General features: G+C 37.5%; 1 protein-coding gene across 17 annotated transcripts in view; it reads left to right on the top strand.

Annotated features, from left to right (window-relative positions):
• Window positions 1-26,954, top strand: part of ENOX1 (ecto-NOX disulfide-thiol exchanger 1) — a 531,147-nt gene that overhangs the window by 49,584 nt on the left and 454,609 nt on the right. Inside the window, exon 1 of one of the 17 annotated variants that reach the window (XM_079136954.1) lies at window positions 11,804-11,822. The exons of 15 other annotated variants lie outside the window; for them this stretch is intronic. The gene's annotated coding sequence lies outside the window, so the exon portion shown is untranslated. Of the gene's footprint in view, window positions 1-11,803; window positions 11,823-26,954 lie in introns of those variants that run through there. One more of the 17 variants, XM_079136952.1, reaches the window with a different exon arrangement.

The following is a 26,954-nucleotide window of genomic DNA, read 5'->3' as shown; positions in this document are numbered from 1 at the left end:
CCACAAGCGGCAGAGGGGTTTCCACCCAGAGAGTGGATCAAGAAGGGATCCAGTGCAGGGGAAGAGAGACAGACCCCTTGCAGAGTTCCCTATCTTCTTTCAGTAAAGGCAAAGTTTTACTCACTCCTTCCATAAGATAGATGTTTATTTTCGGGCTACCATCTTGTCATTTGTTTTCTTATGTCGTTAACTTGAATATATTAACTTTAAAACTGTATTTCATTAGGAATAAAACGTTGGCTTTTGGAGGGTGATGGGATAGGATCCCGGAGAGAATACAGAATGCTAACCCACGCTACATTTATTTATTTTTGGTGCTGGGCTTTGCACCCAGGGCCTTTCGCATGCTAAGCGGGCTTCTAGGGTAGGTGATACCTGAGCTGTACCCCAGCCTAAGACTGCTCTTACTAAGAATATTTTTAGACCCATATATTTTTCAAGATATAAATAACAACAAAATGTTATACAATATTTTAGAAAGTCAGTGTATTTTTCAAGATGTAAAAAACAAAACATCACACAAACGTTTTGATAAATAGATGAAAAGTAGATGAAAAATGAGTTATTGGTGTGCTGCTGTTAAGATCCTTGAAAATTATTTTTTTGGTCTGTTGTGTATGAATTCAGTGTGTCCTATGATAATTATGTTTACATTAGACATGTTCCTTCCTCATAAATAATGCAAGGGAAATGCTAACCTCTACCTAGCTGAATTATACTAAATGCCACATTTGCAGAATAGGAATTAATAGGTTTTACTATAATTTAATCAGATGATTGGTATTTTTAACCTGAGTTAAATAGACACTTATTCAGATTTTATAGTTTATCTTTGCATATAAATAGATCTAGAGTACATATTTTAGTAAAGATAATTTGGGGGAATGTTGGCTGTTGTGGAATATTAGATTTCCTACTTTATATTTCACCACTTTCTCATTGAATGACCTCAGGCAAAGCAGATAACTTCTTTGATCCTCAGTTTTCTCATGTGTAAAATAAAGGGACTGAACTCAGTGGATGGACTTTGTGTTTTTTTTCCTTCTTTTTTTTTTGAGACATATTTGTACATTTTTATGGGGTATTTTATGATAATTTGATACATTGATAAACATGTACTAATCAAATCAGGGCAGTAAACCTTTCTATTTCTTTAAGCATTAGTTATTTTTAACTGTGAATTTTGTACTCTTTTCTAGTCATTTTGAAATTAGATGCTATCTCACTCTGGTCAAAATGGCTATCACCAAAACCCTCGTCAAAACCCTCGTCAGCATGCAGGATGTAGAGAAAGAGGAACTGTTGGTGGGAATGTAAATCAATACAGCTCCTATGGAAAACAGTTTGAAGATTCCTTAGCTACCATCTGATCCTGCAATTCTTCTACTAGGTGTATATCCAAATATATGCAATCACTTTAACAAAGAGATGCTTGTACTCCCGTGTTTGTTGCACCAGGATGAAGTGCTCATCATCAGTGGATGAATGGATAAAGGAAACGTGGTACATAAACACAGTGGAATATTACTGAGCCATAAAAAGAATGAAATCTCGTCATTTTCAGTAATATGAATGGAAATGGAGGTCACTATGCTAAGTGAAATAAACTAGAAAGACAATTGTTCTTACTCATTTGTTGAAACTGAGAATTCAGTCTCATAAAAGAGTGGTGCGGAATAGCAGTCATTTGATATTAGAAAGGGCAGAGGGGGTTATGGAGTGGGAATGGGAAGAAGTTAGATAAAGGGCACTAAAACACAAAGTTCTGGTTTTCTAGAGCACAGTGGGGTAACTTTGTTAAAAAGATCTTTGACATTTTTATTTTTCTTGATCAAATGAATAAAGCCGAGTGAACCATCAGAAACTTGGCTGCCTAAAGGACACAAACTTCTTTCTACCTTCCTGTTCTGGTCATTCAGATTATTCACGATACTAATACACCTCCATTTGCCATTTAAAATAATTCAGATGAATCCTTTCATGAATACGCATGATTGTATTTTAATTATGTGGTCTGTTGTTTTCTCCAGCTGTGTTTTGTAGAACAAATGTTAGTGACATGTAACTCCACAGGATTTAGTGGTCAGATGAGTCTTGGGAAATGCTACTTGCCATTCTTACCATTCCCTCTCCTAGAAATTCCCAAATGCATCTTACAGTCTCCAAGAGGTTCTGCTGTAAACAAATAAACTTTTATTTTTTTAAACACAGGAGTTTGCAAATGAACTTATGAGACTCTTAATTTACTCAGAATCGTTTACCATCCCAGAGAATCCGAGGTCTCAGTACACACTTTGGGAAATGATGATCTGTTTGCCCGGGCTTTCCAGATGTTCACTGAGGGATAGGGCTCAAATGCCAGAGGGGTAAGTGCTGGGTAGTAGACTCATGCATTCACCACCCCATGAATGCTTGTAATCTGAGACCTGGGCAACGGTTATGAACAAAAGGACACAAATCCCCCCACCAAACATTTTAAACTGAGGCATGCTGCTCCTTGGGGTTTGTCTTTAATTTCACATTAAGCAAGAGAATTCACCTAAAACTTATGTATTTAAGATTTCTCCTTTTCCTTTTATTCTGGGAAGAGTCCTAGTAAAAGAATGTGCTCTGACTTGTGAAAATTTGACCTGATTTGATTCATAGGTCACTTGACCTCGCCTCACCTCATTTCTGTCCCTTCCCCTCTTTTCAGAGAAGGAGAAGAAAGATGACATGAGAAGAGCAAAGGAAAATAAAAGGGGGCAAACTGGGATTTTTAAAAGCCCAAACAACATAAAATTCTGGCTGCTGGTGCCATGGCCTTTACTATATTAGACTATTGTATATTTTCTGTAGTAGAAGATGGTGTGGAGGGAGCTTTTCTTTTCAATTTAAAATGATTTATTGTGGATCAGCAATATTAGTGTTTATTCTGGATGTACTAGTACAGTTATTTTGGATTTACAACTAACCTTTTGAAAATTTTGTTTAAAATGATTCAACAGGCAAATGCATAATAATTTTGATAATTTTAGCTGCTAAAGTCATTTAAAAAAAACTCCCAAAGTCAATAATATTTTTCAAATGGGTTTTAACATTTAATTAACACTGGGGACAGCAGGGAGTGGCTAATTCAGAGCCTCCACTTCTTCCACTTTTCCTCTCCCTTTCCTCTCCCTGTTCTCCTTCCTCACCTTTTCTGAGCCCACTGATTTCAGGAAACCCCGTCCCTAAAGCTGTGGTTATGGTGTCTCTGTGCTGTCCGCCACGTAGAAAAGAACATTGGATTGCATTCATTTTTATCTGTGTCTACACTGTGAGGAGTACTACAATCGGGAAATCCTTGCAAAGGCAGAACTCAGCTGTGTGGGGGGTGGCATGAGAATTACCCATTATTGCTGGGGCTGGAGGAAGGTGTTGCTGTCATACTGCCATCTGGTTTCACAGGTGTGATGAAGAGTTAGCTCCAGAATGGTCATAAAGAAGAATCTAACTTGTGTCCATTAAAATGATTTGGGGGACATCTGCCTTTGCTTTGCAGTGTGAGATGGCAAGAAGAGTTCCAGGAAAGAGCTGGAAGGTATATAATATGTGCCAGCTCCCATGAAGAGGGAAAGAAATGCCCAGAAGCACAGGGTGTTCCTTGTGCCAGACTTTGACTTTGAGGTTTCTGCCTAAAAGAATGCATTTCTCCAGTCTCCTCCTTCAGAGTTGAATCCTGATTCAGAATTTCTACTTTCCCCATCAAATGCATTAATCCTCTGATACAGATGAACTGGGTGGTAACTGTAGGAAGGTAGGGTATGGCTGGAGGAGCTGGGTCCTTGGGGGGCATGACTTTTGGATATACATTTTGTCCCTAATAAACAGAGAGCTTGCTTTCTCTGCTTCCTTATTGTCATGTCCTGAGCTGCTTTCCTCTTCCACCGTGATGTTCTACCGCAACTTGTGTCTAGAGCAATAGAATGACTGGCTGTCGGCTGAGACCTCTGAAACTGAGCCCCAGATAAACTTCACCTCCTCCAAAATTCTTCTTGTCAGATCTTTTGGTCACAGCAGTGAGAAAACTGATTAAATCATTATCTTGTATATGCTGCATTCATACATAGCAAGTTTAAGCAGGGTAATGGTGACTAAATAAGGTTAAAGTGTATTTCTTGTATGGGTTTTAAGAGAAACTAGTGAGGGGCTGGGGAGACAGCTCAGTCAGTAGAGTGCTTGCCTTGCAAGCATGAGGCCCTTGGTTCGATCCAGCACCCCCAAAAAGAAAGAAAGAAAGAAAGAAAGAAACTAGTGTGTAGGAAAGATTGCATGTGTGAGCACTCCCTGCTGGGGAAGGGGATAGAGGAGGAGATAAGAAAAGGAAAAAGAGCCTTCTTTGAGAAAAGGTGAATTAAATAAATATGATTTGGAGAAGAAAAATCCAGATCCTTTAGTTCACTTTAGTTTTCATTTGAATTTCTTCCAACACCTATTACAGGGTTACAATGAAAAGGTAAACTTGACTGATTTTTGTTTAGTCTGTGGTTATATATTTGGTATCTGTTGGGTTTTAATGGCTATACGCACAGTAAATAAATTAGTCCCTGTGCTCAGGTACAGGCCAATAGAATACTTCACCAAAGTGGAGTGATGGTGCTGCCAAGAAGAGAGGGTGCGCAGGTGCTAAGGAGATCCCCGCCCGGTTTTTTTAATTCATGTATTGGAAAAATTGACAACACAGCTGTGGAAGGTGGAAGAGAAGCTAGCATAGCATAGCAGTCTGTGAGGGCTGTGGAGGATAGACCAGGCCTGCTGGAACACTGCGTTCTGCGTCCTGGGGAACACACATAGGCCATTCCTATTTGAGTGGAAGCATGTGTTACCTTTCATACATGAAAAGTCTTTTTGTATACATTTGATTTATTTAATTGAAAGGAACCGGTGGTGAGGCAAAGTAGGAACTTCCACGTGGGCAGTAGCAAAAAGAACATGAAAAATGAATCCCTAGAATCTTTTCCTGGTGTTCACAACATTATTTTAAAAACCTAATGTGATGTCATGTATGATTTATGCCATGTAGGTGTTTTTCTACTGTGTTTGAAGCAGATAGGTGTTAAAGTGTAATATATTATGTAGTTTCAAACATAAAAACTACTCTGGTGATGTGAAGAGATAAGGTGTTGTACTGCTGATCAGATAGTCCAAAAGAACTGTTTTCAGTGGCAAAGCTTATATTTGGACATTTTTATCCTAATGAAACATTCATGAGTCTCATTTCTTTTTTCCTACTTCTAGCTTGATGGTTTGGGCTAATTCTTTTGATGTGTGTGTGTGTGTGTGTGTGTGTGTGTGTGTGTGCGCGCGCGCACGCGCGTTTGTGTGTTTTAAGGCATTTGTATAGGTGCTTACATGCCACCACCAATTTGAAGAAGACCCAACAGCTGGACGGTCCTAGATCCCATTTATAGCTATGATAGCATCTCACTTCTAATTTGAGTGCCTTCAGTGACTCTCACTTCTTTGTCTTGGCTTTCCCTTTTTTTGAAAAAAGTGCGTTAGAAATGCATTTGTACCCATGGAATACTTTGTTACCTACTTGAAATGAATGTAAGAAGATTAAGAGTTTGAAGTGCTTTTCAAAATAGCAGACAGAGTCGGCTGTCTTCCAGTTCATAATTTTCAGTTGAAATTTGTGGTGATGTCATTTCAAAACAATCCTAACAGGTAGCATACTGAGCACTTAGAAGGCTCCCGAGTAATTTTTTGGTAATGGAAACATTTAAATGAGCATCGCAGCTTTGCTTTTGCAGATCCAGGTTTCAGTTGTGCTCTGGGCTTAAGTGGTAGGGAAGCAAAAAGTGTGCTACTGAAGGTCATTTCACACCTGCTCTACTTCTGAGTGCCCAGATATGGTTTTCCCAGAGTGATTTTCAAGGTGTTTGTGTATGAAGAACCATACAGCATACCTTCAGGTAGAACAAAGGCACTGTCTGGCAGGCCTGGCTCCAACTTGCCTTGCCACAATGGAGGCTCGGCCCGTCTTCAGGGATCTTCACTACAGATGGAGCTCTGGAACCCTGAGTGTTTCCTCAAATGGAGGGGTTGATGGGAGAAGGCCTGCCCCCTGATATAAACATAAATATATATCTTTACATATATTGTGAATTTATTGATGCAATATAATTATACACAATAGTGGGATTCATTGTTACGTATTTATACGTGCATACTACATAACAATATAATTTGGTTAATTAAAGCTCTGTTTTATAATGATGTAATCCTTCTGAACAGATTTAGCATGTCTTTTAGTTTTCCTTGTGATCCAGATGGATATGGCCATGTTTGTGTGAAATCGAGGATGCCATTTTGGGACTTTTTCACATTCAAACATGGGATTTGTAATCATTCTTATTTCTTTTAGCATTTTGGTAAATGTCCAATTTTTCTGAATTTTAGATTTTGGAGAGAATTCAGTGAAAGAGGATCAACTTTCTGATCTTGGATTCATTGTTTAACCCTTCTTGTTTCCCCTCAGAGTAATAAAAATAATAGGAGAAATATTCCCCATGAATTTGTTGTTACCATATAAAAAGATGATGTTATGTGAAGTGTCTCTCCTGGTGCCTGGTATTTAGGATGTGCCAAGAAACAATGTCTACCGCCATCATTATTATCATTATTTTATGACCAGTCTAATCTGATGTTATGTGTTTAAGACCTTGTTGAATACTTCCTGTCCTCTCCTAAGGACAGGAAAATTATTGTATCTCTAGGCAGGCCCATGTTTGCCTCATAGACATTCTTCCTCATGATGGTTTTTGAACTTAGTACAAATTGCTCTCATTAGTCCCTACTGTGCTCTTATAGGCCATTCTTAAACTCCTCCTACTTTCCCCATGGTAGACATTCAACTGTTAGTAATTTTCAGCTCTGTTATCCTAGCTCTTCTCTGTTTTCCCAGGCTTGGTTGTGAGGCCATCTTGCCATTTTGGTTAATCTCTCATAGACACCTTCTAGTTCACATTGTAATAACTAAAATGTGTACAGAGCATGAGATTTTGCAAAATGCTTTCCACTTAAATTATCTTTTTAAATACGTTATTATCCCTATTTTGCAAAAGAGAAAACCAAGGCTTTCAAAGGTTAATTAACTTCTGTTTAGTTACATAGCTAGTAAGCTGCTGAAAAGTTTGAACTCGGTGCCTTTTGATGATTTCCTCTTTACATCCCTTTTCAAATGTGACTCCTGGTATTGGGCATAATACCCCAGGTGTAGTCTGTCCAGCACTGAATGAAGAGTGGATTTATTGTCCACTTTGGACCCTGAGATCCTTCATTCTGCATTTTATCTACTACATTCTATATTTTACAAGAATTCACTGAAATGTGAATGAACTTAAAACAATAGTCTGAGTGCTGTCCTCATATAACCAGGAATGAAGCAGTGTGATCAAGGTATTATGTGTCTGGCAGGGCTATCTACCTAATATTCAGGGTCTAATGCAGATGAAAACGCCGGGCCCTGTATTGAAAATGCAGGAAAAAAGTACATTTAAAGATATAAAATACAAAGCATTTTCCTTATTTCTGCAGTCTCTCCGCTTACGGTGCTTTCTTACTTGCTTCTTAATATCATTCAAAGTAAAGTTTAAATTATTAGCATGAAATTTATCATTCTTTTTATGTAATGCTGGTTTTAAATGGAAGTATGAGGGCACTTAACTGGTATGTGGAATCCTTGAAATTACACAATTCTGTTCTCACAAGAACAGTGGAAACACTGCACCAAACTAATTCAGTTTTCATTCCACTTCATGATATGTTTACTCTCTATGCAGTACTCTCTAGCTTTTGACTATTGGGAAATGGAGAAGGACTGAAATGACCTATAGGTTGTCCCATCCTTGTCTTCCTTCTAGGTTGTAAGTTTCAGGATGAGTGCTTGGTTACTGTTTTCTGCATGCAGATCAAGTTCAGATGGAAAGAGCTCCTCCTAGGACAGTCAGTGCCCTGCTTGCTTGCTGCTTAGCTACAAATGTAATGCATTTACCCTGCACTTGCTTTGAGTCTTGCTGAACTCTCAAATGTTGTGGAATTCTGTCTTCATGAAGCACCGAGCAAACCAGATGCAAATGAGACATAAAGGAATGGTGGAAATGCAATCTGTTTTGCTTAACCACATGTTCCTTTGCCCTGTCAGACCTCGATTACAAGATACATGTTCAAGATGATGACAACACAGTGTTCAACCAAGTATGAGCCTTTCTGAGAGTGGGGTTCTGCGTGATTATACAAGTCACACTCCCATAACATTAGCCTAATGGAAAAACAGCTGAGTCTAATACTGGTTGAGCATGCCTAACCCCAAAATCAGAAATTTGAAAGATTCAAAATATAAAACAATTAGAATGTTAACCTGTTGCCAAAAATGGAAAATTCCACACCTTATCTCATGTGACAGGTTGCAGCCAAACATGCAGGTACACTAAAAATATTGTATAAGATTATCTTCAGGCTGTGTCTCGGGTATATATGAAAGATAAATGAATTTCATGTTTAGACTTGGCTTCTGTCCCTCTCATTATGTATACATAAATATTCTAACACCTGAAAAATTCCACAATCTGAAACTCCTCTGGTCCCATGCATTTTTGTAGGGTTACTAAAGCCAACAAGGCAAATGGAAGCTGAACTGTGATTGAGACAATTCTGAGGTCAGGGTCCCTGAGAAATGGGAAAGTTTCAAAAAAAAAAAAAAAAGGTGATTTTTGAGTAGGCAGTTAGGAAAGAAGATGACACAGAGAGATGAATGTGCTTCTGAGTGAGGCATCTTATAATCTGAATGTATCTCTCAAAATTCATGTATTGGAAATTAAAAATTCCCAGTACAACCATATTTGGAAGCAGTGTGCTAGGGCACTGAGGGATGGAAGTTCAGAATCTGGGAGGTTCAGCTACTGGAGCCAGGTGACCTGAGCAAAGAGAACCAGGAGAATATTGAATAAGGTCGTTGCTTCCTCATTCTCATTTATATTGCATAGGGTCCATAAATCTGCAAACACAGTCTGGAGAGAAACAGCAGATTTATATATGTGATTTTTTAATAATAATGTAAGTAATTTATATTAACTTTAGACAATTTCCCCCCAAAATGAAACACTATTAATTCTGTCTTGCCTTTAGAATGATTACAGTTAGAGATATAAATCTTAAATTTTTCCAAATATATCTCCGGGAAAAGAGGATTAGGTGCACATATTGTCAGTTCTTTTCTTTATATGTGACTATTCGCAAATTCACAAATGTTGCCCTTATCATGTCTCAGAAATAGTGTGAATTCTGACGCATTCTCAACCAGCCTCAGAAAACCACAACTGACTCACTCATTTGGAGAGGCTGGGGTTTTGGGGAGAGTATAGTCCATCAGGTGGCAAGCTCCATGACCAGAGGAAGTAGCTTGCCCTTTAGGATATTGGTCAGCACTGTAGGGTTCTGGTTGCTCTGGTACATGTTCCAGGACTATCCATTCTTGGTAAGCTACATGAGAGCTCTTGGTGGTTGCTTCTTTGGATTTCTTATGTGGAGGTGAGGGCTTACAGTGAGAATCTTATGTCTTTGTGCATTTCTATTTTCTACTCCTTTCACCTGTGTTCTCCTCCTCTCCCAGCTTTGCAGCCACTGCATTGTAACCACAATGGCAGAAAGATTCCAGGATAGCTTAAATGCTTGGGAACAGCATTCAGTAGCTTGAGCCCTCAGGCAGAGGGGTGGGCTAGAGCAAGGCCAAGTCACAGAAACCAAAGCCAACACCTAACCTTGCACATGCAAGTGCCACAGCATGTGCATGCCTGTGTATGTTAATGAGGGTAAAATGAAATGCTACAGCATTGCAGTGGGAAGTGTAAGGACATAGTTATCATTGCAGAATGACACCTGACTTCTAAAAGGTTTAGGAATCTTTTTGGAAACCAAAATAATGAATGGCATTCATCCATTCATAAGGGCTGAGCTCCTTTAACATACTTACCTCCTCAAAGACCCTGCTTCCCAACATGGTTGTACTGGGAATTTTTAATTTCCAATACATGAATTTTGAGAGACACATTCAGATTATAAGATTCTGCTCCAGGCCCCCCAAATTCATCTCTATCTCATATGTCATTCCATCCCAATAGCTCCCAAAAGTCTTAACTCATTGCAGTGTCAAATTTCCCTCCAGCTGTGAGTCTGTGAAATCAAACAAGTTATATGCTTCCCAAATACATAGGTGGGACAGACATAGGATAGATTTTCTCATACCAATAGGGAGAAATGGGAAAATGAAGAAGACGAGCAGGTCACTCAGTAGGGTAAACACTGTGAAGTCTTTTTTTTTTTTTTTTAATGTTCTATTTAGCTACACGTGACAGCAGAATGCATTTGATTCATGGTACACAAATGGAGCACAGCTTTTCATTTCTCTGGTTGTATACGATGTAGAGTCACAACATTCATGTAATTGTACATGTACATAGGGTAATGATGTCTGTCTCATTCCACCATCTTTTCTTCCCTCTACCCTTTCCCCTCCCCTCATTTCCCTCTACCTAATCCAGAGTTCCTCCATACCTTGAATTCTTGAAAATAATCTTCTTTGACTCCATGAGTTGCCTTCTAGGTACACTGATATACCTGGTCAGGCCCCAAGGCTCAGGCAGCCCCTAAGTGCAGTCCATGCTGAATTGCATATCAGCAACTTTTCCAGGTAGACATTGCAAGCTGGCAGCTCTGTCTCCATGACTCCACTAGGTATTGTCCTTGTTAATGGCTTTCTGTGGTAGCTTTAGTTCTCTGGCAGGTTTCTACCTACACTTCTACTCTGTAAAGGTTGTCCGATGCATCCTTTGAAATCTAGGTGGAGGAAGACACCTTGTATCTTGGGCGCTTGTATCTTGGGTGCCTGCAAATGAGCATCACACAGAACCTGCCAGGGTTCACTGCTTACGCCCTGTAGAGCAGCAGCCAAGCTGCACCTGGGTTTGCTTGAGCTTCAGGTGCAGCAGCCAAGGAGCAGTTTGCTGGAATGTTAGGAGCAGAGACCCGAGGCAGCTCTGTAGACAGAACGCAAGACCTCACATGTGCCCTGTGCTCCTCACTTGAAACCATTTTGCCACCAAGGTCCTGGTCTTTTGAGCCTGTGGTGGGCATGGTAGCCCTTGTGAAGATCTCCAGAAGGCCTTCTGGGGCATTCTCCCATTGTCGTCCTGAATAGCAGCTGGCTGCCTTCTGTCCATACTATTCTTGCTCTCAAGCAGTTGTTTGGTCACACACTTGGATTTTTCTCCTAAACATGGATTTTCATTCTTTACATGGCCTGGCTAGAGAATTTTCCAAATCTTTACATTCTCTTTTCCTTTAATTATAAATGCCATCTTTAAATAATTTTTCTCTCCTCCCATTTTACTGTAAGCAATTAAGAGAAGCAACACAGCACCCTAAATGCCTTGCTCTTAGAGAGCTCTTCTGACAAATATTCTAGTTCATTGCTTTAAAGTCTACCTTGAACAGAGTCCTAGGACACAGACATAACTCAGTCAAGTTCTTTGCTGTTTTACAGCAAGAGTGGCTCTTCTTGCAGTTTCCAATCCCTTGTCCCTCATTCCTGACACCTCATCATAAGGGTCTTTGCTGTCCATAGTTCTACCACTGTTCTTATCACAGCCTCTTGGACCATCACTAAATTTTTTTTCTCACAGTTTTAGAGCCTGGGAAGTCCAGGATCATGCTCTGGCTTCTGATGAGGACTTTTCACTGCATCCTCACATGGTGGATGGTTGGATGTACAAGAGAGAAAGAATCCACTCCCAGAAGCCTTTGTAATAGTGGCATTAATCCATTCACAATGTCTGTGCCCTCATGAATACTTCATAAAAGGCTCCACTTAGTAACAGCACTGCATTAGGGTTAAGTTTCTAATACATGAATTTTGAGGGATACATTTAAATTATAGTACAGTCATTATACCAATACTACATTTTGATTACTATAGCATTTTTGTAAATTTTGAAATCAGGTCCTGAAAAATTTTTCAGATTAACTCTTTTTAATAAAAATTTATACTTTTAAAAGATTGTGTCAATAACTACAGATTCTTCATATTTCGCTGTAAGTTCTAGAATTACCTGTCATTTTTTAATAAAAATCTTGCTGAGGTTTTCATTGGTATGACAGGAATGTACAAGTCAACTTTGGAGAAATTGACAGCCTAATGTTAATACTTTTTTCTAATTCATTAACATACACATCAAACATCTTTTTATTTAATGTAGGTCTTTACTTTTTCTTTACTGTTTTATGGTTTAAGCATATAGGTTTTAGTCATTCTTTTCCTAAATGTTTGATGTTTTATGATCCTATTACAAATGCTATTGTTTTAAATATAATTTCCAATTATTTCTGATATAAAGAAACAATGTCAATTATAATGCAGTAATAAAAAAATAAAATTGACTTTTATACATAGGTGCTTCTTGACTTATGATGAAGTTATATTCTGGTAAACCCAATTTAAGTTGAAACTGTCCTACGTTGAACATTGTTCAAGTCTGCTTTTTCACTGCTGTGATTAAAGGACCTGAGCAGAACAAATGTAGAGGAGGAAAAGTTTATTTGGGGGCTCACAGTTTCAGAGGTCTCAGTCCACAGACAGAAGGCTCCATTCCTTGGGGCTAGAGGTAAGGCAGAACATCATGACGGAAAAGTGTAGTAGAGGGATGCAGCTCAAATGCTCATCAGCAGAGAGACTCCACTTGCCAGATACAAATATACACCCCAAAGCCACACCCCACTTGCCTTTAAATACCCCTCAATTCCATCAGGTGATTAATTCACTGATTGGGTTAAGGTTCTTACAACTTCATTTTCCCTCTGAACCCTCTTGCATTGTCTCACATCTGAACATTTTGGGGGATACCTTACATACACACCATAACAAACATGCATTTGTAATACCTAACCTACAGAAAATCATAGCTTGGCAACATAGTACACTATAGAGTATTGGTTGTTTATCTGTGTGAGTGCATGGCTGCTGGAAGCTGTTGCTTTCTGACGCTGTCCAGTATCACAGGAGAATGTTGTATCGCATATCACCAAGTGGGGAAACACGCAACTTCAAAATTTGAAGTATAGATTCTACTGAGTGCTTATCACTTTTGTACCATTATGAAGTCAAACAATTATAAATAGTACTGTCTATATTGACATTTGTATCATTTAGCCTTATGTGGTTACATGTGTGTATGTGCTAACATGGATTCCTTAAAATGTCCTCTGTGAATAGCTATATTTCCTGGGGAGAAAAAAAAATCAAAAACAATTTTACTTCTTCCATTCTACTCTTTAGATTTAAAAAAATTTTTTAATTTTTTTGTTTGAATTAGTTATACATGACAGTAGAATGCATTTATACATTTGGATTACATCATACATAAATGAAGTGTAACCTCATTTTTCTGATTATACAAATTTTAGGATCACATCAGTCATGCAGTAATATATATACACAAGGTAATAAAGTCTGTTTCACTCTATCATTCCTACCCCCATACTCCTACCCCTCCCTTCACTCCCCTCTACCTAATATAAAGTAACTCTGTTCTTCCATATCCCCCGCCCCGACTTATTCTGAATTAGCACCGCATATCAGAGAAAACATTTGACCTTTGGTTTTTTGGGTTTGGCTTATTTCACTTAGTGTGATATTCTCTAACTCCATCTGCTTACCAGTAAATGGCAGAATTTCATTCTTCTTTAAAGCTGAGTAATATTCCATTGTGTGTGTGTGTGTGTGTGTGTGTGTGTGTATATATATATATATATATATCACATTTTATCCATTCACCTGTTGAAGGGCATCTAGGTTGGTTCCATAGTTTAGCTATTGTGAATTGAGCTGCTACAAACATTGACGTAGCTGTGTCATTGTAGTACGTTGATTTTAAGTCCTTTGAGTATAAACCGAGGAGTGGGAGAGGAATGGGTCAAAGGTGGTTCCATTCCAACTTTTCTGAGGAATCTCTATACTGCTTTCCATAATGGTTGCACCAATTTGCATTCCCACTAACAGTGTATGAGTGTACCTTTTCCCTCACATCCTCGCCAACATTTATTGTTGCTTGTATTCTGGATAATTGCCATTCTGATTGGAGTGAGATGAAGTGTTAGAGTAGTTTTGATTTGCATTTCTCTCATTGCAAGAGATGTTGAACATTTTTTCATCTGTTTGTTGAGTGTATATTTTCTTTTGTGAAGTGTTCCTTAGCCCATTTGTTGATTGGGTTATTTGTTTATTTGATGTTAAGATTTTTGAGTTCTTTATATATCCTAGAGATTAATGCTTTATCTGAGATGCATATGGTAAAGATTTTCTCTCAATCTGTAGGCTCTCTCTTGACATTATTGATTGTTTCTTTTGCTGAAAAGAAGCTTTTTAGTTTGACTCCATCCCACTCATTGATTCTCGATTTAACTTCTTGTTCTTTAGAGGTCTTGTTAAGGAAGTCAGAACCTAGGCCAACATGGTGAAGATTCTCTTTAGATCTTTTATTTCTTTCATGTCTTATTGCACTGTCTAGGATTGCTGGTTTAGTGTTGAGTAGAAGTAGTAAAGGGGAAAGTACTTAACATTTGAACATTAATGATGATGCTAGACTGAGCTTTTCTTAGATGATTTTAATAGATTTCCTTCTATTGCTGGGAGTATTTTTGTTATTGTTATTTGTCTTTTTTTTCATAATCATATGTTTAATTAGCTTTTGTGTCCTTTCTAAGGTGATGCCCATTAGTTTTTATTTTCCTTTTTATGTTGTTAACACTGTTAATTAGATTAAGTTTTGAGTATTGAACTAACTTTGCATTTTGGGGATTAATGCCATGTGGCCATAATGAATTATCTTTACATTTTTCTGAACTTTGTTTTCTGATATTTTGTTAGGGATTTTTTTTTTTTATCTTTTTCTATTAGCAATGCTGGTTTATAATTTTCCTTTCTTAAAATGCTGCTGTTGTGTTTTGATATTAGGATTATAATAATAAAATGTGTTGTGATATGCTGTCCTTTTTTCAGATTTCTTTTTGAGAAGGAGTCTTAAGTTTGCTGATATTATTTTTGTTTCTTTCCTATTTTATTGTTTTCTGGTTTACTATTCCTTCTCCTAGTTAGATTGTACTAATTTATTCTTTTTCTAGCATCTTAACTTGCAGCTTAAATCATTAGTTTTAAACCTGTCTTATTTTTTAATGTAAGTTTTTAAAACTATAAATTTTTCTCTAAGGATTACTTTTAATTACGTGCATAAATTTTTACATTATTTTCATTATTATTCAGTTCTAAATATTTTTAACTCTGTCTTATGATTTCTTTTTTGAATTCATTGATTATTTTGAAGGATATTGCTTATTTTTCAAGCATTTGGTACTGGGGATTTAATTTTGAGACCTTATTGATTTCTTGTTTGAATACTTTATAGTAAGAATATATTTTGTATGATTTTTAAAAATCAGAGACTATATTTTGTATGATTTTTAAAGAAATCATTGAATATTGTGTTATGTTCATATGTGTGGACTGTCCTGTTGAATATTCTTCAGTGTATTTGATAAGAATATATCTTATATGAATTCAGCTTTATTGAGTTTAGTATTCTATATATTCTTAGATTAAATATATTTTCAGTTTACATTTAGCTGATGGTGTTATTCAAATCTTCTCTACCCATATTATTTGTTGTCTCTTTATATCATTCCAAAGATGTGTGAATATTTCTATTTTTCTCCTTACTAGTTTTTTGTTTCATGTAAGTTAAAGTTCTAAGATACAGACATATTTTGGATTATTTTGCTGTTTTAATGAAATGACCTGTCTACAGTATAGCAATTATTGGTTTCTGATAGTATCCATTGGTTTAAGTTCTATTTTATTTAGTATTTGCATGTAAAATATTTATTTTTTATATATTTCTTATGTGTTGTATTTTTGTATTCTCTATTTTCCCCAGCCTGTCTAATAGCTCAGTGGATGAGTGCTTGCCTAGCATGTGTGAGGCACTGGGTTTAATCTTCACCACCACATAAAAATAAATAAATAAAATAGTGGTATTGTATCCATCTACAACTAAAAAATTTTTTTTAACTTTATTTTTCAAAGAATTTGCAGTTGATTGCTTTGTTATCTAGTTTAACAACTTCTGCCTCATAATTGTAGTGTTTTCTACGTATATTTAATGTTGCTATTGAAGTTTATGTTTAAGTATGCAATCTTGCTATTTGGTTACTATTTACCTCGTTTTTATGTTTCTGTGTTTCTCTTCTCTTGTCTTTTTAAAGGCAAATTGAAATCTTAATATCACATTTTATGTGCTCTATTTTCTTTTTACCAAATCTTTTGTATTTATTTTCAATGCTTTCTCCGGAGATTACAATATGCAGCTTTATCTCATTGCAAATGACTTTTAATTAATATTATAAAACTGCATATGAAATGGAACAGTCTCACAATAATAGCTTTATTTTCATCCTTCCTTGCTTTTGTGTCATTGATGTCTTATCTTTTGTCAACATGTTGTAAAATACACAAACATTATTATTGCTTTTGCATTAGTCACCTGACTTTTAAAAGTGGAAGTAGAGTTTCCTTTATTTATCACATATTATTTAAAACTTTTTAATATATTTTCTGCAGATTTCAATGACCAATATCTCAATTACCTCAGTATCATTTCTCCCTCAAAAATGTCCTTTTTTGTATATAGATTTGCTAAAATGTTTTTTATTTATTTAAAAATAACTATTTTGCTTTCTTTTTTATTATCAAATACAGAATTTTTGGTTAATATTTTTTCAACACTATAAAGATATCAGTTCATTGTCTCCTTCCCTCATCATTCTAACAAAGGATCGATTGTCATTTGTAGTGTGTGTGTGTGTGTGTGTGTGTGTGTGTGTGTGTGTGGTGTTTTTCGTTTTCTTTTTAGCAGTGTTACTGTGGTTTCCCTAGCTGTAGTTTTCTTTATACTCAGATTTGTGATTATTTAGAATAAATTTGTAAGATTTTCAGCCACTATCATTTCCAGACAGTTTTTCTGTTCTAATCTCTCTGTTCTCTGAAGTTTCCAATTGCAAAGATGTTAATTTGTAATGCCACTCCATTTATGGAGAGTTTAAGCAGTGAATTTGTTTATTTCTGATCTTCGTGCTTTAGTTTGGATGATTCTTGTTGAACTTCCTTCAATTTTTCATCTTTTCTTGTGACTAATACTATTGATCCCATCTATTAAAATTTTTAGATACTATATTTTTCAGTTTAGGGCTTTTCAATCTAGTTCTCCTTTTACAGTTTTAATATCTTTCCTGAAATTCCCTGTCTAGTCATCCTTTGGACTCAAGTTCTTTTGTAGATTTTGTAACAGCTTTGTTAAAGTTCTTGCTTGCCAATTCCAGTATCACAGTATTGCTTCTATTGCCTGAGTTGTCTCTTAACTATATTTTCTTATTTTATTGCACGCTGACACTGTAGATAATATGTTATATAGCCACTGTTAATTTTTTTTTTCTGAATACTTTTGTAATTTGTTGTAACAACCAATTATGTTAATAGTTGTTTTCATTAAACTTGAAGAGGCTTAGTATTAGACTTAGTTGGGGTAGGTCTGTTTTGATTTTGCTTTTAGTCCTATGTCAACTAGGCTTACAAGATAGTCTTTATTTCTTGCTTGTGGTCCTTCTGTAGAGTCAGTGGAAAGCCCATGTTGTCTCCCAAGCCCCACCTAAGTTGGCAGGGCTTGAAATGCATATTCTGATTCCCCTAAGATGTGCATCTATTGAACTTTATATTTGTTTTTTAGCCTTTCATGAGTTGGTTTTCTCCTGTGCTCTTTGGAGTCTTGTCCCATGCATGCCTGCATAATTAAGTGAGCAGGTAGGGATTTATATGCAGGTTGAAGGTTTTAGATTTCCCTTCTTAGTCCCCCCCTTTGGATTCTCATACCCAGCCCCAGCTGATTTTTACGGCGCTCTAGCAGCCTCAGACTCTGTCCTCAGGCTCTTCATGTCTGCAATACTTTTGGACTTCTGCTTGCAATCCAGCTATACTGCCCTAGGGAAAAAGACGTATAAAAGTAGATCTTAACCAGTAAGATTTATTTCTTTCAAAGGGCAGTTTCCCTCTTCATTTGGTTTCTGTTCAATGACTTCAAAGAGTTGTTTGTATATTTCCTGTAGAGTTTGTACTTGTTTTCAGCAGGAGGATTAGTCCATTGTAAGCTACTCCACCCTTAGTCGAAGTCAGAACTCCTCCTAAGATCTTGATTGGCAGGTTTAAACTATTTAGAATAATTAAGTACCACTATATAGGACTTGTTTCTACCATCTTATTCACACTTTCTTTTGACTGATTTTTTCCTTCCTTTTGATTTCCTATAAATAGAAAAAAATCTTTTATTTAAAAGACAGTCATTCATTTTTTTAGTCTCTATGTGACCCTTCCTAACGTGTAAAATACATGTGTCTTTTTTAGACATTGATGATTTTTCTACATCAATGTCTTAAATCAATAGTTGTTCATAGTTTTCCTTATCAAGACACTCACTATGGTACACCTATCCCTGGTGTCTTTCACATTCCCTGTCATTTTGGTATCTTAGGGTTTTAATTCTTTGTTACGAAGGACTTCTTTTTCAGTCTTGAACATGGGAGAGAACCTGTTTTAGCTTAACATTTTGTCACAAATTGCAGAATGCTGTTTCTTTTTTAATAAAATATTCCATTTGATGCAGTCATTTTTAAAATGTAAAACTGAGGAACTAAAAAAAAATAGCTTCTAAAGGAAGGCTGATCTGAAACTGGTAAACTGTGTTTTACAATCAGTGATTTCTTTTTGTGTGAACATTAGGGAAAAACAAAAGTCTTCATTTAAAATTTTAGATAAGTGCTCATAATAATTCCAAGCACATTCTGTTTATCATATATTTTGGTTTAAAATTTCTCATCTGCTGAGTAAAACCCATTATCAGGAATTTAATTTTGTTTATTTAATTTTATTTTTTGAGATGGGGACTTGTCATGTTGCCCATGCTGACCTTGGACATGCAAAACTCTGCCTCAGCTTCCTGAGTAGCTGGGACTACAGGCATACACCACCATGCCCAGGTTGGAAATATTATTGTGATATTTATAGGACTAAGTTAGGAATAGGCCCATCACTGGAACTTCTGACACTAGAAAGGAAGATAGATGGGTGATATTCCCAGTGAGACGTAAAAGAAATATCTGAAAATACTATCTGAAACTGCCTGGATTTATGACTCTCATAAGAAGTGTCCACACAGGAGTTTGGCCACACTTCTGGCTTCCTATAAATGAAGGGAATAAACAGAAAAGAAGTGAATAGATGGGAGAAAAAAGCTGTATAGTTGGATGAAACAGTTATTCCACACTCCTTGTGTTTCTGTAGAGATTTTATATTATAAATGAGGGAGGAATGTGAAAAGAACATTCCTACTTTCTTTCTGTTCATTCTTCTTCAGGTTTGAGGTTATCTGTCTTAGTCTATTTCTGCTGCTATAACAAAGGACTGAGTAATTTACAACAACAGCTCATAGTTCTGGAGACTAGGGAGTCTTAGGATCAACACACCAGCAGATTCCGTGTCTGGTAAAAGCCTCTTTCTCATAAATGGTGCCTTCTGTGGGTCCTCACATGGCAGGAGGAGTAAAGTGTTTCCCTCAGGCTTCCATTAATCTCATTCATTAGATTCTTCATCTCCTAAAGACTCTACCTCTTACTGCTTATTAAGTTTCAACATATGAATTTTGAGGAAACACATTCAGACCATTGCAATGCTTGAAAGATGAGTTAGGGAATAGAAATTTGGCATGCTTTGGACTTCCAAATCTACCTGCCTAGCCCAGTGGATAAGTTTAAACCTGCAGTAGCATACCAGCCAACCCCTTTAGGCAGCAGATATAAACCAGGTTCTTCTATCAGCTGGAACAGTCAAACACTAATATCTTCACTTTTATCTCCTATTTCATTTGCCTTATTTGGTTCAGAACCTGAGAGGAATTCACTCCAGTCAGAATGGCAATTGCCAAGAATATAAGTAACAATAAATGTTGGCAAGAATGTGGGGAGAAGAGTAGTCTCATATGTTGCTGGTGGGACTGCAAATTGGTGCAACCACTCTGGAAATCTGCATGGAGATTCCTTAGAAACTTGGAATAGAGCCACTATTTGATCCAGTTATCTGTCTCCTCTGTCTATACCCAAAGGACTTAAAATCAGCACATTATAGTGATGCAGCCACATCAATGTTTACAACAGCTCAATTCACAACAACCAAGCTGTGGAACTAACCTAGGTGTCCTTCAATGGATGAATGGATAAATAAAATGTAGTATATATACACAGTGGAATATTACTCGGCCATAAAGAAGAATAAAAGTATGGCATTTGCTGATAAATGGATGGAATTGGAGACTATCATGCTAAGTGAAATAAGCCAGTCCCAAAACATGAAAGGCTGAATGTTCTCTCTGATATGTGAATGCTAATCCACAACAAGGGAGTGTGGGAAGGGGAAGAATAGAAATTCATTGGATTAAACAAAGGGAAATGAAGGGAAGGGAGGGGGAGGGGAATGGAAGGACAGTATAATTAACTGGATATAACTTTCCTACCCTAGTATTTGAATACATGACCAGGGTAACTCTGCATCATGAATAATCACAAGAATAGGATCCTAATTAGAATAAGTTATACTCCATTTATGCATAATATACCAAAATATATTCTACTGTCATGTATAACTGAAAACAACAAGAACAACAAAAAACATGCATCTTTTTATCAGGATGTTCCAAATAATAAGAAGAGCTGCGTGCAGGGGTGCACACCTGTAATTCCAGCAACTCGAGGCTGAGACAGGAGGATAGTGAGTTCAAAGACAGCCTCTGTAACTTAGCGAGGCACTTAGCAACTCAGCGAGACCCTATCTCTAAATAAAATATAAAATTGGGCTGGGGATGTGGCTTAGTGGTTAAGCACCCCTGGCTTCAATCCCTTGTACCAGAAAAAACAAAAATGATAGCAGTATTTCAGATCCCTAAAAAGGGTACAAATGAAATATTAATATATGCAACAACTTGGATGGATCTAAAGTTCATTAGGCTGAATGAAACAGCCAGTCTCAAGAAGTTTCATTCTGTATGTTTCAATTTATTCTTGAAAAGACAATTATGGGGATGAAGAACACAGTAGCAGTGGCCAAAGAACGGAGACCAAGTGAATGGAACAATATAAGGGAGCTGTTTGGTGCAGATTGGAGGACTCAATACCTTGATTTTAGTTGTAGTTATATGAATATATTCTGGGGATAAAATTATGTAGAACTATACACATACATGTACAAATAAAATAGTGTATGCCTAAGCTAGTAAAATCTGAATGAGGCCCATGGTCTGTTTAAGAGTGGTATTGTAATGTAGTGTGCAGGACTTGGTACTAAGATTTTATCACTGGAGGAAGTTGCACAAAGGGTACACAGAACTCTACCATTTTTGCACCTCCTGTGAGTTTGTAATAATTTCAAGACAAAAAGTTTTAAAAAGCATGCAAACATTGTCACTCTGATTCCCTCCCATAAAAGATAACAAGCAAGGGGTTGAACAGGAGCTTATAAAGCTGTTTGGAATAGGAGAGCCTTTTCAATAACACATTTTGTCTCAGCTACAGTCATGACACAAATAATCTTGAAAACCCAGGAAAAGTCCTAGTAAATAATGAATTTCCAAAATTCCATTTATCTCATCTTGAAGATTTTTAGTTTAACTCAAAAGTGTTTTATTTATGCCCTTTAGATGGGATTGTTGACTGTCTTGCTACCTGGTTGAATTCCAAGATGTATGAAATCCAAATTCACTTGTGAATGGTACGAATGCATTTTCATTTACTATTAGCTTAATTAAAACTTTCAAAAGTACAAATGATTCTGGGGGAAAGAAGAACAGACTTAGAAACAATTAATGGTTTTGGTAATTATTCTTCTCTGCGCAGGCATGAACAGTATTCACTCTTTAGTAGTAATATGCACTTCAGGCCCTAACTATTCAAAACATGAACTAATTTTTCTTCATTATTGAAATCTCTGTATGCAAACCTAGTAGCATATGAAAGCTAATCTCCCTATGTGCCAGAGTAATTACAGCAAAGTAAATAATCTCCAGTGTTCATATTCCCTATAGAAACGGTTTAATATCTTATCTTTCAAAACTGGTTTTTAACTCATTCAAAAAGGCTAAGAAAAGTTCGTTAGCATTCAGAAAAGGGGTAACTTTAAGAGCAGTCTGGAGCATCTCTCTTCTCTGGCAATTGTGGTTGTACTGGGGCGCTTTCTCCATCCTAGAATGAGAAAACAATTGTCCCTGCTCCTTTTTCCTAACATGGGGTGTGACTTACCCCCAGATGACTCCACACAGACCTCCTGAACTGGAAGTTGCTGTGTAGGTACATGTGAAATGATCTGTTTGGCTTGTGGAGCATTCCATAGGTGACCACCTTCCCTCAAGTCATTTTCTGAACTGATGAACCAGTGTGGCATAAAGGGCTACTCATCTTTTCCACAAGATTTTGTAGGACGCCTGAGCAGTCATGCTGATTGGTTATCTACTGAGATATGGTAATCTTTATAGAGTTTGTGGAGTTTGTCCAGGGCCTACATAAGTTCTAAGAAGAGTCATTATGTAGTTGCTTCCCAAATTGTTAAGGCAGTCAACACCTAGGATGATTTTTTTTCTATTTTTTGATTCTTTATCAGAAATTTTGGATATCAGGCCTCAAAGTGTCAAAGCGAGCCTTGCTTTTTAAACTGTGAAATTGTTTTTTCACAGGCTCTTTACTAGTGCGTGGGCTGGAAGCTACGCATTTTTCCCCCAAAAGTTGAAACTGTTAGGAGAGTTTCTCGGCATATATGACTCAAGGTTCTTTCTAGAGCAAGATCGTTGGGAGACATTTTGTTTTGAATAAACATATATTTCGTGAAGTGTGTAAGGATGTGACTTGCTCTCCTTGCAGTGTCTGGCCTGTTATAATTTTGTGAAAAGTGTAGTACTGATTGAAATTCTGTGTTTTTGCTCATGGTGTTAAGATGGTTTTTGTTTTGTTTTACTTTTTGCCTCAATATAACATGAAAGAAAAGCCATTTATTTTTATGAGGTTTTGTTTCTATGAAAATTATAATGTTTTAAGTTTTCAAAAATGCCTTTTCTGTGATAGTTTAATTGTTTAAATTTTAATCACCATCCATTTTATAACCCCTGAGTTTGACATTTTCTTATATATGCCATGATTTAGTGTCCTGTGGAATTTCGGATATTTTGATGGCTACTTTAAGAATTAGGGCCTTTGACCATCTGTATTTCCAGTTTCATATAATTAAACTTTTTCATAAAGCTTCTAATCCAAGTTGAATATAATTTTCAAAAGGTGTTTATGTAGGAGTTACTATTCATGTTGCCAAAAATTTAAAAGGAGGACTTTTAAAAGTGGGCCGACAAACAAAGCATTATTTGTAATGGATCATCGCTGTTGGATACAGCGAGGAGAAACTTTTGGTGAAAACCAGGGAGATCTGAAAGATTGCCTGGCAACTCGCCCCTTCCTCCTGTGTCCTCTCCTTTGCTGTCAAGATCTGCTCTTCTCCAGCTCCACTGCCACTCCCTCCTGAAGCACAGTGTTTGCTGAGTTCTCTACCTTGTCTTCTTCCCCTCTTGCTTCGTTGGCCTGGCAGGAATGGGTATTTTGTAAGCCTCTGTCCTTCCCTTCCTCAACCCTAATTCTGAAGGAACGGAGCATCGGTAGGCTCAGCTTCACTCAGTTTCTGAGCCTTTCCTGAGTAGGGCAGAAAGAACAAGAGGTGCTTCCTCTGTAGGAACCTGATGGCTAAGTCAGCCTTGCTTCCCTGGGCTAAACGTGGAAAGAGGGTTGGGAGGGTAGGTCCTGGTTACGTACATCCTCAGCAAACAGTATCCCTTCCCAAAGCCCACTGGATCTGCCCAATCCATGTGAACCAGAACTTTCCTGGAGCCAGAACTTGGCTTTCCCACCCAGCTCATGCTAGTCCTGGGGAGACTGCTCTTCAGCTCCTGGGTCAGTGTCAGCTGATTTTTGAGATGATTTTCCTCTCTGACTTGAAATTCCTGCCCCTGTGTCTGATCTGCTGGATTAAACCTCCCACGTATTGGCACTAATGTCAGTTTGATGTGCTCCCCTCAAAACATTGCAGCTGGACAGCCTGCTCCCTTCTCAAGGTTCTACCCTAAAGTTGGGTCAGTTCCCCAAACCATGATCCTGCCTTGTCCTGACCTCCTTGTCCTCCCCAGTGGTCCGAGTGCTCTGTTTGGGTAGGAGTTATAACAGATTGCTTTTCTTCTCCCTCTTCACCATCTGAAGGCTTTATTAATGACCTCCATTAGGAAATATATTCTATTTTTTTTTCTGCCTAATGGACCCCAGTGCATATGTTTGCCTGGCATCTTAAACTCAGTTTATGTCTAAGATTGAACTCATTGCCACCTCTCTCCTACCAGCTGTTCCTCTAGGCTTTCCTTTTATTTTTGTTGATGACACCATCATCCATCCCTCTCCCAAGCCCAAACCCCAACCCCGAGTTGTCTGTTCTTCCACCTTTTCCCTCACTTTTCATATTCAGCACTGGTTGAATTTTAGTTCATCCCTGCTTCTGTTACATCTTTTTTCTAACTTTTCATTTTTTCACTTCTGCCTTTGTTTATACAGTTCCTGCTGTGGGAAGCAATTCCTCCTTATTTTTGCCTGTTTAAAACTTTATTATCCATTAAGAGTCATTAAAGGTGTTTTCTGTTCACCCAAATTATCTTTCCAGCTGGAAATACCATCTCAAAAATTGTTTCTAAAACGAAATCAAAACAAACAGCACCCAAAATTTATTTTGTTATTATCTGTGTGCCTGTCGAATTGTCCTGTAGTAGTGAAAGCCACCTGAGGTAGAGGTACTGTGCATATGTGTGGTTTACTGTTACATCAGAGTCCACTCAGATAGTCCAAAATTGGTCCCTGAACTCCAGGCATCATTGCTGCCTGGCAAGGATAACCTCAAAGTGAGGACTACAGTGTCACCTTCTGTGGTTCCCAGATTTACACCAATCATTTTGCTGTTTGTATTAACCCACAAGGACAATTTTTGTAGGAAATGCTTTTACAAACACCAATTCCCCACACCTCTAGCTGAGTTGACCCACACAACCACAAAGCAGTTGGAGAAAGGAATCAAAAGAAGTCAAATAGCCAAAACAGTGGTGCAATCATTATGGAAAACAGTTTGAGTTTCCCAAAGGGTTAAACATAGAGTTATCCCATGATTCAGTGGTTTTTCTCCTAGGTATATATCCAAGAGAATAGAAAATATATGTCCTCATAAATACCTGTACACAAAGGTTAACAGCATTATTCATAGAACTAAAAAGTGAAAACAACCCAAATGCCCATCTCCTGATCAATGTATGAACAAAATATGGTATAACCATGCAATAGAATTTTATTCAGTTGCATAAAGGAATAAATTACTGATACATGTTGTGGTGTGGGAGAACCTTGGAGACATAAGCTAAGTGAAAGAACCCAGTCAAAAAAGGCCACATATTTTGCTAATTCCACTTATATAAAATGTCCAGAATAGGCAAATCTGTAGAAAATAGAGTATGGTTGCTGTGCATTGCAGCGGGTGTTCGGGGAGGGGAGAGACTGTTAATAGATATGGGGTTTCCTTAAGTTGATGAAAATGTTCTGGAACCAGATAGTGGTGATTGTTACCCAACTCTGGGACTGTACTAAATTCTGCATTTGGAAAAAAGTGAATTTTCAATGTATGCAACTGATATCTCATTAAGGCTATTATTTTTGAAAAGTGAAGAAAATCTAAAGTAAATGGAGACAGTGTTTGATGTTTTGTTGAACCAGGTGGGCCCTTTGACTGCAGTTAGGTCACTTAAAGCACTTTTACAGATGAGTGGGATTGCGGTTCAGAGAGGTAAGTGACCCTACTCAGGCTCCTGCAGTGGGTGGTGGGGATGGAGGAAGGAACTCTTTTTCAAAACACTGCTTGTTCTGCTCATCATGTTGTCTTTTCTGGGGAACACACACCTCATGTCAGGTGTACCTTTGTGGACATACCCATCTCTGCAGGGCCTGAGGGCAGCATATATCTCAGGTCTGGATTAGCTCGGGGTTAAGCCCTACACATTGCCCTCTAGTGCCTTGAAGTGCGCAGTAGATGTGTGCTTATTCGTGTGTGCACTCTTCTCATTCCATTACTTGTGTTTTGTATTCTCAGTAGAAACAGAGTCGTTGCCTGTGAGAGGAGAATGGTTAAGTTGTACTTAGGGGTGGCTCTGATATCTTATGCCCACAATGGCTAAGACAAAATGCACCAGAGAATAAAGGAGAAGATTTTAATCAAGCTACTTCAAGGGGAAGAATGTTCATTAATAATAATGATAGTCTCAAAGAGAAGGGAGAAATCTTGGGTTTCATCCAATAAGGGAGCCATTGAAGAAGGGTGGAAGTGGGTCTTGTAATAGGAGAGGACGGAGTGGTCCTTTGCCATCAGCTGTTGATTCAGCTGCATCTTCTCTAAAATTAACAATACATTGAAATTATGCATACTTCCATACCTGGTATTATAAAGAGGACAGCCATCTAGTAATATCACTCAAGGCAATGCATTGCCCCCTTTTTACACAGTTGTGGTGAGATTTATTTACTCTCTGATGGCAAGTGTTGAAGGAAACTCAGAAGAAGACTAACCAAAGAATTCATGAAAGAAGGACTAACTTGTCAAAACAAGGTAACGGCGTCCTGGCAAAGTGACTGCTGAGCCAGAGCCACTGGCAGGTAGGAAGCATGAACTCAGCCAGGAA

Source organism: Sciurus vulgaris (genome assembly GCF_902686455.1).
Source record: "Sciurus vulgaris genome assembly, chromosome: 4".
Taxonomy (NCBI): Eukaryota; Metazoa; Chordata; class Mammalia; order Rodentia; family Sciuridae; genus Sciurus; species Sciurus vulgaris.
The sequence above is the reverse complement of the archived record's forward strand: the minus strand, read 5'-3'. Positions and strand labels throughout refer to the sequence as shown.